Below are 12,822 nucleotides of genomic sequence, written 5' to 3' on the forward strand. Positions count from 1 at the left end.
TACCGAAGAGCAGGAGTTTCCCGCTGGAGATATTTGAAACCTGCAAACCTAATACCATGTTCAGACCGAAAATTTAAAAGATTAGATTACATTTAAGCATTTCATAACCCAACAGTGTTCTCACTGCCGTTAGAAAGATCAAAAACAGCTGTTATTGTCATTCAAAAATTCATATCGCTTAATATTTATCAAAAGGAAAGATTGTCATATAGTATTTAAAAAAAAAAAACCGTATTTTTTTAATATTTTCCATATAATAGAAATAACGGATGCATTTTTTCATTTGTTAAGTCGATTTTCAGTTGAAATTAGATTCATTGCTTTAAAAAAAATTTGCTTGTTTACATTTCCCCCCTTTGTAGTGTCTAAATCAGCTGTGATAATGTAATAGATTTCCAGTGCTGACAAGTAGAGTGCGCAAAATCAGAGTCGCACAGAGAGATTTAGCGTGGATCAGTTTGAAATCATTTCAATGAAGTGATTTGGAACTGTCATTTTTGTATGGCGAAATCTTGATAAATTTTTAAGATTAGTGGGATAATCCATTCAACAGCCGAAATCGTGTGATTAAGTGTCGGTCTGAACATGGTATAAGAGATATTGCATACAGAAAGAAAAATAAGACAAAACTGCGCCAAGAAAGTTTCTTTGAAAAACAATAAAAATGTTCATAAAATGTATAAAATGAATTTTATAAGTTTTTTCTTCATATTTCGGAAAGCCGGACATTTCGATATTTCGGACAGTGCTTGGTTTTCAGTTGTCCAGATTATCGAGATTGTACAGTACATATAAATGCTGAAATATATGCATCTGTGAAGAGTATTATAGCTTCGGTGTAGTTAAAGTTAAGTATTTTTCTTGTTTTTATATTATTTCTAGATATATCTAAATATAGCAATTATGCCCGACGAAGGCTTAATACTACTAGTTGAAATTTTTCAAATTGAATTAACCACGAAGAATAAAGGTTTTGGAGACTGCATAGACACAATATAACATTCCAATAGTATTTTCTGAGTATGGCATTTATGAGCTTAGGCAGAGAACTTGTTGGCATGATTTCATGAAAAATATTGAGACTGATAAGTTGTATTAAGCTTCAGAGTACTCTAAACAAACGTCTCAGGCATTTTCTAATAAATAAACGCGTAAGTCTGTGTATACAAATCTTAAGTTGTTTTTATAATGAAATTTAAATCTCTGTATTCGCCTCCTTTAAATTCCTTTACAAATTATATTGAAAGCATTTCCCTGGAAAAGCTGGAAGAGTTGTGGTTCTGTGGCTTATGAGATATCTAAAAATCAACCAATACATAGTACATAAACCTGCTTGACAATACCTGAGTGATCATTAACTCCAAGGTGCAACAGTGCGGGATTAAACGCGGATATTCACCATATTCCCGTGTCCGCTTTCCAGGCACTTGTTGGTTCTCAAGCCGCGATTAAGTAATTCCAAATCGAGTGAACTGCTTCGCTAAACAAATTCGCATAATGCTCGTAGCACTTTACATAGCGCGGCATTAAGCAACTTGTCGCATTGCGGAAATTTGTCCAAGGCAGGTGCGTACACACAGCACATAACTCCAGCCCTCCCACTGTAAATAATAATTTTCGCTAACCGCAACAATTGCACAGAAGCCACGAACAAAGCGATTAAACAAAAGCAAAATATTTTGCAAGATCATCCGCACGACGACAAGTCTGCTTAGGCAACCCAATTGCCTCGTCTGCGACTGTCATCATCCGCTACTTAACTGCTGTGCGATTGTCACGAGAGCACCGCCACAGAGGATGGGTTCATTTCTCTGCTTAGCCTTTCACAATTATCTAGTAAAACAAAGATCTACGCATGCAAATGGTTTTTAATGGGCTGGATTACGCTTTGGGCGGTGCAGTTAATCCATGTCGTAGATGTATGTATGGGTGTTTGTATGTTTTTGAACCTGTATTATTGGCAACTAAAACTAGCAAGCAGCTAAGATCGAGCCAGCGCATTGTTTTCCTGCAAAATGAAAATGTCTTTAAGCTAAAATATGATCCCCCACAGGTTTGTTTATATATACACACATACAAATTTACTTGAGTATCATTCGTTTATACTTGTAGTCAGGCCAAAACGTTCATATACGAAGATTTGCAAATCCTACTGAGATATGTTGACTACCTGTAGTCACCATGAGTTCATCAGAAGTAGTACTTAGTTTGTCAATAAGCCGAATTAGTTGATCGGCAAGCCGAACTGCGGAATAATTGAAATGCTGATCTGAGGACATCTCTCTTCCTACCAGCGGCGTTGTGTACGATACATACACATGGTAGAAGTCAATAACTATTCAAACCGGAATCCGACAACGTTCTACATCTGCCGACAGATAAATATGATCGATAGCGATCATTTACACGGTAGTAATATTGCCTTATCGCTCAACTTTCTTTGTCGCATCGTCGCTTGTTGGTCGCTAATCCGCTCTTGTTTGTCTCGTTTGCTTTTGTTTGTGGGCATTCGTGGATTTGTATTTACTTTTCATAAAACTGATATAACAGTTTCACCCTACTTGTCTTCCTGCCTTAGTGCAGTGGACTTTTCACGGAAATGTTTTGTGTATTCTCGCCTTTTATAAGTGCACTGCTGCGGCTCTTATTTCCGTAATACCTCTCGTAATATGATTTACTCTTGTATTTGTGTTGTACAATATGATTTGTGGTTCTTCCTCGAGACAGCTTAACTTATTATAATTCAATAGCAGATTTCTAATTTCGAGAAATAAGTTTATAAGACTTGTATGAATAACGTTCGAATAAGGCGAATAAAACATTTCAATCGATGTTTGTAATTACATACATACTACTTTGCTGGAAGCTTGACCTAGATTCTCTTGCTATAGGCCGCCTTGTTGTTATCGAGCAATTGAAGCAATCTATAACTATGAACTCGATGGTTCATCGATCAAATAGGTTTTAAAAGTATATACGTATATAAAGAGTGATCCATTTCAAGTTTCTCTACTTTTTTAAAGAAAAAACACAGAAATTTCAAATTTAATGAGGAATGTTAATTACCATTCGAAAGAATATTCTTTTCCATTCATTTTTTGAAGATTATCTCTTTCAAATGTTAGACGCGTCTATGTCTCAGACGACCCATCCATTGAGTCCTATTTCCATAACTCGTTCGAGCATTTCGACTTTTAACTGGTGAATGACACGTGAGATATTTTGCTCCAAGGCCTAAATCGAAGCAAGATTGTCCACATAGACTTTAGACCTTATATATCCCCAAAGGAAAAATCACACGATCTTGGCGGTCAATTGACCGTCTGAAACCATGAAATTATCTGTTGACCGAAGTGTTCTCTCAATAAACCCATTGATTGATACGATGTGTGGAAAGTGACGCCGTCTCGTTGAAATTTCAAGAATCAAATAGTTATCATAGGGGCGATAACGGTAGCCATTGACGGTTACGTTCTTACCGACATCATTTTGAAGAAACCGTTGTTTTTTCTGAATGAAATGGCAGCTCTTGAATAAGCTTTGCTTGTTTACATATCCAAAGAGCCAGAAATTGGCCTCATCGCTGAACAAAATTTGGTTCGAAAACGTCAGATTTTCTCAGAACTTGTATCGCTTGGGTATGTCGAGCGGCTTCAGTTCTTGCGAAACCTGTGTTCTGGACGTTTTCAATTTAAGATCAACAAGTAAAATGGTAAAATAATCTATAGCTTCACTTTCTCTTGCAATATTTTATAGAAGGTGGCTTGTTGTATGTTTTTGAGCTACTATATATTTTTCTCATTTAATTCTATTACAATTAGAGGGAGTTTAGTGTCTCTGGTAACATGTGATTGTTACACTTTGCACAAAAAACAAATTGAAACCTTTTACAAAAAAACAGCTCGATGATGGTTGCAACTAATAGTTCCTCAAATCGTCATCGCGGATGGTGACTGCTAATAAAAAGTAGGTCACTTAAGACAACGTCAACCCAAAATGGTCGGGAAAATAGGAATGGCAAGAAATCACCACTATGAACTGCTTCCCTACGACCGAACTTAATTCGGCCCTGCACTGGATTGGACCCTCTAAAGGAAGGAATAAGAAATGAATTATGTTACATCAGTACAACAACAGCCCATACATGTCGACAGTGACTCGCCAGAAGCTTCGGAAGCTGGGTTAAAAGGCTCTTATGTATCCACCTTATATTCCGCAGCTGGCACCAAGTTCTCGTCTGTGGCGGATGACTTGATTAACGAAAAAATTCACGTCAAAAAAGAAAATTAAGTAAGCCAAATTTAGTAAAGTAAAAGTTAATTTTTTGCCTTCAAATTTTCTTCCAAAAGATGCAAAAGATACAGAGAAAGTACTGCTGGGTGGAATCTGTCTATAACAATAAGGTGATTAAGAAGAAATCCTTTAAGTAGAGCTTTGGGCATTTGTTTGAAGCCTTATTCAGCTCTAGGTGGGAAATATGAAACACCAGTCGGGAATGTCATAAACTCTCCAATGAGCCAAAGGCAGCCTAACACAAATTCGAAACAGAATATTTTAGAATAATCTCCGAGGATGTCGGTTTCATGAAATAATTTAATTTAAGGATTTTACTGTGATTTTAATCTTTTTAATATTGAGTTAATGTCTGTTTTGCAAAGATCTTCGGTTGAGACTTTTTGCTAGCCCAAAGTACAACATCAAAGATCGTCGTTTCCCAGAAATTTAAAGGGACTCGCGCTGAATTACTTTTTGCGACTTATTATTGCTCTCCCTGAAAATTGTTACGAGAAAGGAGCAAAAAAACTTCATTCAAAGTTCTTTTGCAGAAAATGTAACGTTAAGAACTAAAGAAATATTTTCTTAACATAGCATATAAAAATGTGAATTATTAATTTGTACCAAATACTCTCCACAATTGCCTTTCACACTGCCATCATTTGTGATCACGACAAAACCTAAATACCTTTTCATTTCAGCAAATTTTCTAGCCAAACAATCAGCTTTTACAAAATGTCAATGAAAACGTCACTGACGAAAGAATGCCGAGGATTAACTCGACTAAAAAAAAACTCTAAAATAGTTGTTGAGCATGCGCACCGTTGTATAAGCTACAATTTTAGCAAAGATTGTTGAGGCAAGCAACAACAACAGCAAATACGTTGGCATCTCTTTTGCGCTCTAACCCTCTACCAACCACAGGGATGAGCTGTGCGCACAAAACTACTGAGTCTATTAAAAGTCTAAAGGCAGATAATAAAGGGCCATTAGGACTTAAAAGGGCTCAGCCCAACAAATTTTGTTCCATACTGTATGCTGTATAGGCATACATACAAATACATACATGCATATAAATATGTTTGTAAAATTTGTTGCTGATATTTTCTTGTTGTGCTAATTTGGTATTCGCAACTACATACATACATAAAAGGTGAACAGTTTCGGTAAATGGAAGTGGGACAAATCGGTTGAAATTGCTGAGTAAAAAATATTTGTAGGCATCTGTAGTAAATTATACAAAAAAAAATATTAAAATATATAAAATAATAGTTTTAAACGAGCTATCATATTATAATTTTGAAGAATTATTCTTCTTCTTTAGTTAAAAAAGGTCCCTATATTCCTGTTTTGCTTTATTTCATAATACATAACTCGTTACTATCTGATGCGGAGTGTTTTCGAGGTCATTCGATACGCCAAATACGGCCCGTGTGAAGTCAAAGATCTCTAACATAGACTAAATTATCAGGTTAGGTTCCGTCTGTTAGCTCTTGCGGAGATATCATTGTGTATCGGTTTTAGTGACTTACGTGTTGCTGTAATCAGTAGCCAACGGATGGCACTTTTGGCAATCTCATCAGCTATTTTGTTTCTAGAGTTTCGGAATGCCTTTGTGACATGGAACCCAGTATATACGAAGCCACTTTCCGGTAGCAGCTGCATCTTCTAACTCCTTGATTCTATGGACATTCTCTGCTGTAATGCGATGTTGCCTTAATTGTCGCCTGGCTATCGACGTATATATCGCGAATAATTGAAAATTTGCACTGCGACCTATACTCTATTGTGCCCTCTCCTATATCACATATGGTCACAAAGGTCCAGCAATCTCTGCATTATTCCGGAAGTGTGAAGGGTCGGCTGAGACCCAGCTCTAAGCATTACATTCCGGGTCCCACTGCATTCGCAATGTTTGAACCGTCTTTGTAGATGTTGCAAGTTTCGCTGGTGAACCGCAAACTCCTGCGCAATAGTTATTCCTTAAGCATTCTTCGTTTATTGTGATCCAGCTCTGATACCTTAGTAAATATATACTGCACCATGGCTGAAAAAGTACCGTTCATACCAGGGGAATTTACCAGTTCGAAGCCGTTGATGGCCTTCAGTATAGGTTAGAGATTTGTAGCGTCCGTACATCCATTAAAATTGTTTTGTTTCTAATTCATATTTTTTGATAAGTTTCCTGATTTGAAAGTTTTTTAACTTAAATCACCTGCCAAAAAAAGTGTTCCTCAGAAAACTGAAAGGGTTTCGAACTTTACCATGTTTAACTTTTTGAAAGCTTTTGTCTAGCCAATCATAACTGGTGAGTTGCTAAGCTATGTAGTATTGTACTACAATGGATAATCGTTGCGAATATTGGAACAGGCATACGGTGATTCAGTTTTATCAAGACTACGAGTGATACAAACCTTTCAAAGACGGCCTAGAGATCGTTGAACACATGCCTTGTTCTGGACCTCTTCAACTGAGGAAAATATTAAAAAAGTGAAGGATATGGTGGTTGAAAATCGTCGGGCAGTGTTAAGGAGATGACAAGAGAGCTCGAAATCTCTCACGAGTACGTTCAAAAGATTTAATTTGATCTTTTGGCTATGAAACGCGTTTATGCTTGACTCGTCCCTATAAAGCAGAATTTTTTTTAAAAGAGTACCAGGAACTGGTCTCTTTGGACATGCTTGATCGTGTGAATTCCGATCTCACATTCATGGGAAGCACTATGAGCATATGGATTTATGAGTTTGACATGCAAACAAGTCAACAATCATCGGAATGGAGGGAAAAAAGAATCAAAACCAAAAAAAAAAAAAAAACACGCCAAAAGCGCTCAAAAATCAAGGCGATACTTTTCGATATTCGTGGTTTGGTGCATCATGAATTTGTTCTGAAGGAACCGACTGGCAATAAGAAGTTCTATTTAGCCGTGTTGAGGCGCTTGCGCGTCAAAATCCGTTGAAATCGGCCGGAATTGTGGAAGAACAATTCATGGATTTTATACGATGATATTGCACCATTTCCACGAGCAATGATTGTGACCAAATTTAAAGTCAAAAACACAATGAACACCATCGATCAACCACAATATTCAGCAGATTTAACTCCGTGGGATTTTTTCTTGTTTCACAAATTGCAATTACCGCTCCGTGGACCCGTTATCAGTCGATCGAAGAGGTAAAACAAAAATCGCTGAAGGAGCTGAAGGAAATCCCAAAAAGTATTTATGAAAAGTGTTTCGAGGACAGGAGAAATCGTTGGAATAAGGATATTGATGAATAAATAAATATTTCGTGTTTTATTTACAGTTTCCGGGTACTTTTAAATTATATTTCTAGAAATGTACAAAAGTTAAGTTATAAATTTCGACGACTATGCAATTCTTCATACCTTATTTGGACGAACAGCTGGCTACACCTTAATATTATATAAAGAGTAAAAATAAAATAATTATATCAAAATAAAACGAAATAATGGCAACATTGTCCATGGTGGCTACAGAAATGTTTTTGACAACTACTTACTTAACACTTCTCCTACTGCCGAAACACACACACACATAAATTTAGCGGAATATTTTCATAGAGCGGCGAGTTGAGTACAGTTCATCATCGACACATCACTTCCACATCACCAGCATTTAGGCATATTAAAATCTAAATCCCTACACTACTTACTTACAAACAAACAAAAAAATAACCTCATTTCACGTTAGACTTCGGAAGTATGTATGTTTGTATGTATGTATGTATGTTGAACTGGGTAGCTATCAAACGTAATGGGCGCTTTAAAATCAAATAGGGTGATGCACTGAGTTCTTAGCTGACATGCCGTTAGCTAGCTCGAGAAAAGGGTGTATGGTGCGGTGCGGGAAACGATGCATTTGTTTACATTACACATTTCCCCGACAGGAACAATTTGCAATGGAATTACTGTTTTGGCTTCGAAATTGAAATCGCAAATGCCGCACCTTTTCAGCATCAGTCGATTCAATCTATTCTATTTCGTATTATTCACTCAACCAGTCAAAATTTGTGTCCTTTCGGCGTTGCGAGTACACGAATACAGACGAGCATAATGCCACAGGCAAATCAAAAGGCTTAAAGCAGATGGAAGGACCTTGGCATACACTTACATACTTGCCTACATTGGTATATCTAAATAGTTGAACAAATTCTTAATGTAAACATATATATGCATCTGAGCGGATATAAGTGCATACATATCTACATGGACTGCCATTGAAATGCCTGGCTGCATTGTTGACTGTGTGGCAGTGAAAGTCAAAAAAGCGCATGTCGGCCTTTTAACGCACTCGTGCATATTCTTGTTGTCGATTTGTTGGCGCATGAAATGGAAATCAAGTTGCTTTGGGATTTCTATAATTGAGAAAAATAATTAGCAAAGTTTGTGAGCATAATGTTACAAGCATACGTCCATACATACATGAACAATCGTAATACTGAGTTCTGTCATCAGTTGTTGTTTTTTTTTTGTTTTTTTAGGAAGTAATAATTTTTCTTGACTGTACCTTACCAAAAACCTAATAAGAAGATAAATGGGTGCAAAACCATTTGAGTAAATTATGATAATTCGAGTCTCAACTTTGTCACTCAGAAATCATTGGCTTTATGAAACCAATAGAATATCTTAAAAATATCACAGTGGTAAATAATGTTTTCCTTCACATTTTGAATTTGCTTAGACAGCATATAGAACATATCATGTTAATCACGCCCTTACCCGCAGTAAAGCAGAGAATAGTCAACCGTTGCTTTGCCGACGGCAAACATCTCAATTATAAGAATAAACTTCGAGGCGGGATTTAATTACATTTTATAAAATAACAAATAATGAAGAGTTAAGTTCGGGTATAACCAAACACTTCACACTCTTGCAACTTTAAGGATTAAAACCAGGGCAGTACTTTCAGGAACATAAGTTGTGTTAGTTATATATATGGTGTCTAGGAGGAGTTTTCATCCGCTTTTATTCATTATAAGCACCGTTATAGGTTCAAACCGCTCTCTCAATTTTATTTAGATAACTCATATAATTCGACCGGAAATTCGAAAATCTTTATACTAGATATATGGAGGCTAAGAGTAGTATTGCTTCGGTTCCACATATTTGTAGCACACAGAAAAATGTACTATTATCAAGAAATGATTCTCTGAAAATTTCAATTATATATCTCACACATTGACCGATATTTGCGGTAAAAAGTCAACTATAAGCTCTGGGTCCACATATTTAGTACTTAGGGCCTTGAACAACTATTCAACTCTTCATATAACACTGAAGGCCATCCAAGATGAGGCTTACAACAAGGAATCTAAGGAAAATTGGATTTAATCATTCGCGTGATTGTGTTGGCTCAGGATCCTAAATTGAAGACGATAACAAATATTTGTATTCAAATAGGCTGACAAGCAGATGACATAAATGTTTTGGACAACTTACATATATGTACTTGTGATGCTTTCATCAACGAGTTAAGTCTTCTGAAAACCCAACGTTGAGTAATTGAAGCAATAATGATGCTTGCCTGGATAGAAGAAGTTTTGTCATCAGTCAACGAGACTCTAGGACATAACTTGCACTCGGAATTTTCAGCAGCACCCGCATATAATACACATATGTATGGTATGTCATAGTTATCAATCTTCCAAGTTTTTAATATCAGTTGGATATGCATTGTTTGACTCTACATATTGCTCATTAATATGCTATTTTAAAGAAGTTATCTGAGATTCGTAAGAGAAAAAGAGAAAAAATCTGCAGAACTGGATGAATGAGCGATATTTACTATTGGGAAGAATCCGCTTTGCGAGATCTATCCGAAAATATTCAAAAAGAAGTTTAAGTGCTTTGGTACTAATCGATTCTATTTCAGATGTAGAGAATCGTGAATTTTTATACCACGAAGCTTACTTAAAAAGTATAAATTGGAGCCAGTGTTGTTGTTGCAATGAAAAGATGGTAAACGATTCGCATTGGACAAGTTTCACACCATCTTATGAATTTCATTACATATTGACTATAAATTGCGACTCAGTTGAAAAAGAAAACAGATATTACAATGACCAAATATATTAAATAAAACCATTCTTACCAGCTTTTGGTAGGGTAGCCGTGCTGCCACAAGGCATTTTCCAATAAAACGTACTAGGCCATTCGATTTCGAGATCAGATTCGACCTATTTCCGAACTTGTCCATTTTTTGATGTGGACCACCAGTCCAGGGATCAAACTGAATCCAAAAACGTCCGAAACATAAATCCCAATAACTCTTACTGCTATTCAATAATAAATATTAGAACAGTTCGCATAAAAGTCTCCATATCTACATATATCTCGATGAAGAAATATTATACAAAATATATATTGTAACAAGGAAAAGAAATTTGTAACTTATAGTACAACTAGAATTACCTTTTTTTTACGACGTAAATCTGCTTAAGGACTTCATGTACATATCTTGGTCTGTAAACTTTCCTTTGCTATTAATGTACGTTATAACTGCTAGTCTGAAAAGTTTCATTTTAAAGAGAGAAATATTTATATTTAGCGACATCTTCGATATTAGCCGCCTTAAAAAAATTTGTAGTAAGCTCAAACTGTTCTTGGATCTACAAGGATCAGGTCCATATCTCATAGTTTTGGTATCCTGGATTACCTAACTCTTTCTAACTTTAATAATTAGGAAAAAACCTAAACATCTGTTGCACCGAAGCTATAATACCCCTTCACAGATACAAAAAAATTCCTTATGATAATTTGATTCCTATTTTTCAGTTTGTATGGCAGCTATATGCTATAGTTTTTCGATCTGAACTATTTCTTTGGAGATTATATTATTGCCTTAGCGAATAACTGTTAACAAATTTCACGAACAAATAGTCCATGCAAGCACTTGGATCCGAACGTTCAGTTTGTATGGCAGCTATGTGCTATAGTGGTGTTATATGTATACATGTATTTATGTCCAAAAGTTCAGATCGATACCTTAAAAACTGAGGGACTAATTCCCATATTACAGACAGACAGACAGATGGGCGTGGCTAATTGATTCAGATCGTCACACTAATTATTTAGGTATATATTGGGTAGTCGAAAAAGTCTTTTCGTATTTTGTGTCATACCAGATAGTGTTGAAAAGGTAAAATTTAAACTTCATGTAACCAAAAAAAATTAAATTCGGGGAAGTTGAAAAAAAGTTACAGCTGTTCGAAAATGAGTGAAACTAATGAAGAAATTCGCTATATTTTGAAATTTTTGTATAAAAAAGGGAAGAATGCCACGCAAACCAACAATGAAATTTGTAAAGTTTACGGAGACGATGCTGTATCAGTTCATGTAGCACAACAATGGTTCGTTCGCTTCCGTTCTGGAGATTTCGATGTGAAAGATGCACTTCGCTCTGGTCGACCTATCGTTGAAAAAGTTGATGAAATTATGCGAAAGATTGACCGAGACTGTCACATAAGCAGCCATGACATCGCTAAGGAAATTAACATTTATCATCAAACGATCTTGAACCATTTAAGAAAGGCTGGCTACAAAAAGAAGCTCGATGTTTGGGTACCACAAAATTATCTGTGAAATATTAGCATCTGCGATTCTTTGCTGAAACGAAATGAAATCGAACCATTTCTGAAAGCGAATGGTAACAGGAGACGAAAAGTGGATCAAATACGACAATAATGTGCGAAAAAGATCATGGTCCAAGCGTGGTGAAGCTTAACAAATGGTCGCAAAGCCAGGATTGACGCCTCGAAAGGTTATGCTGAGAGTTTGGTGGGACTAGAAAAGCATCACTATGAGCTGTTTCAACCTGGTCGAACGATTGATTCTACAATTAGTTTCGGCCAATGCAGAACTCCCTTAATGGAGTAAAGTTGGCTTCAAGAGAAGCCTCTGAAAATTACTTGTCGCAGTTTTTCGCCGAGAAACCTGAAAAGTTTTACACTGATGGAATAATGTCTCTAGTGGAAAAATGGCAAAAAGTGGTGGACCAAAATGGTAGATATTTGGTATCCTAAAGTTCATTATAAATATAAAAAAGTAAGTTGAAGTTTGATTAGAAATACGAAAATAAATATAAAAAAATATTTAATAATATTGTGAATAAAAGCCTTTAAAGTGAACTATGCTAAAGTTGATACAAATTTTTGGTGAGTTCGAAGAAAAATCGGTATCGAATGGAGTGCCGAATATGTTTGCGTAAAATCACATTTTTCACTAAACTCTATTACTGTTTTAGTTTCGATCTAACATAGGCCTACATTCTTGGACCGGAACTAAACTTATTCTTCTTCTATATTGGCGTAGACAGCGCTTACGCGGTTCCAGCCAGTCTAACCTTATTAAACGCAATATTAATCCAATGAAGAGTAATCCTATATTGTCCTCCCAAAACCGATAAAAAAAAGAAAATCAAATTTGCTGCTAAACTCAATGTATTTTTTTATAATATGCTCAATTCTTTTAATAAATATATTTTAATCTTTATAATATTTGCATTTTGTTCAAATTTTTTTCCAAGCA

General features: G+C 35.8%; 1 protein-coding gene across 1 annotated transcript in view; it reads left to right on the forward strand.

Annotated features, from left to right (window-relative positions):
• The window catches only part of LOC126759146 (uncharacterized protein DDB_G0287625), a 300,420-nt gene that overhangs the window by 74,656 nt on the left and 212,942 nt on the right, over positions 1 to 12,822 (forward strand). The window lies entirely within an intron of this gene.

The sequence above is a fragment of the Bactrocera neohumeralis genome, chromosome 2 (assembly GCF_024586455.1).
Source record: "Bactrocera neohumeralis isolate Rockhampton chromosome 2, APGP_CSIRO_Bneo_wtdbg2-racon-allhic-juicebox.fasta_v2, whole genome shotgun sequence".
Classification (NCBI taxonomy): domain Eukaryota; kingdom Metazoa; phylum Arthropoda; class Insecta; order Diptera; family Tephritidae; genus Bactrocera; species Bactrocera neohumeralis.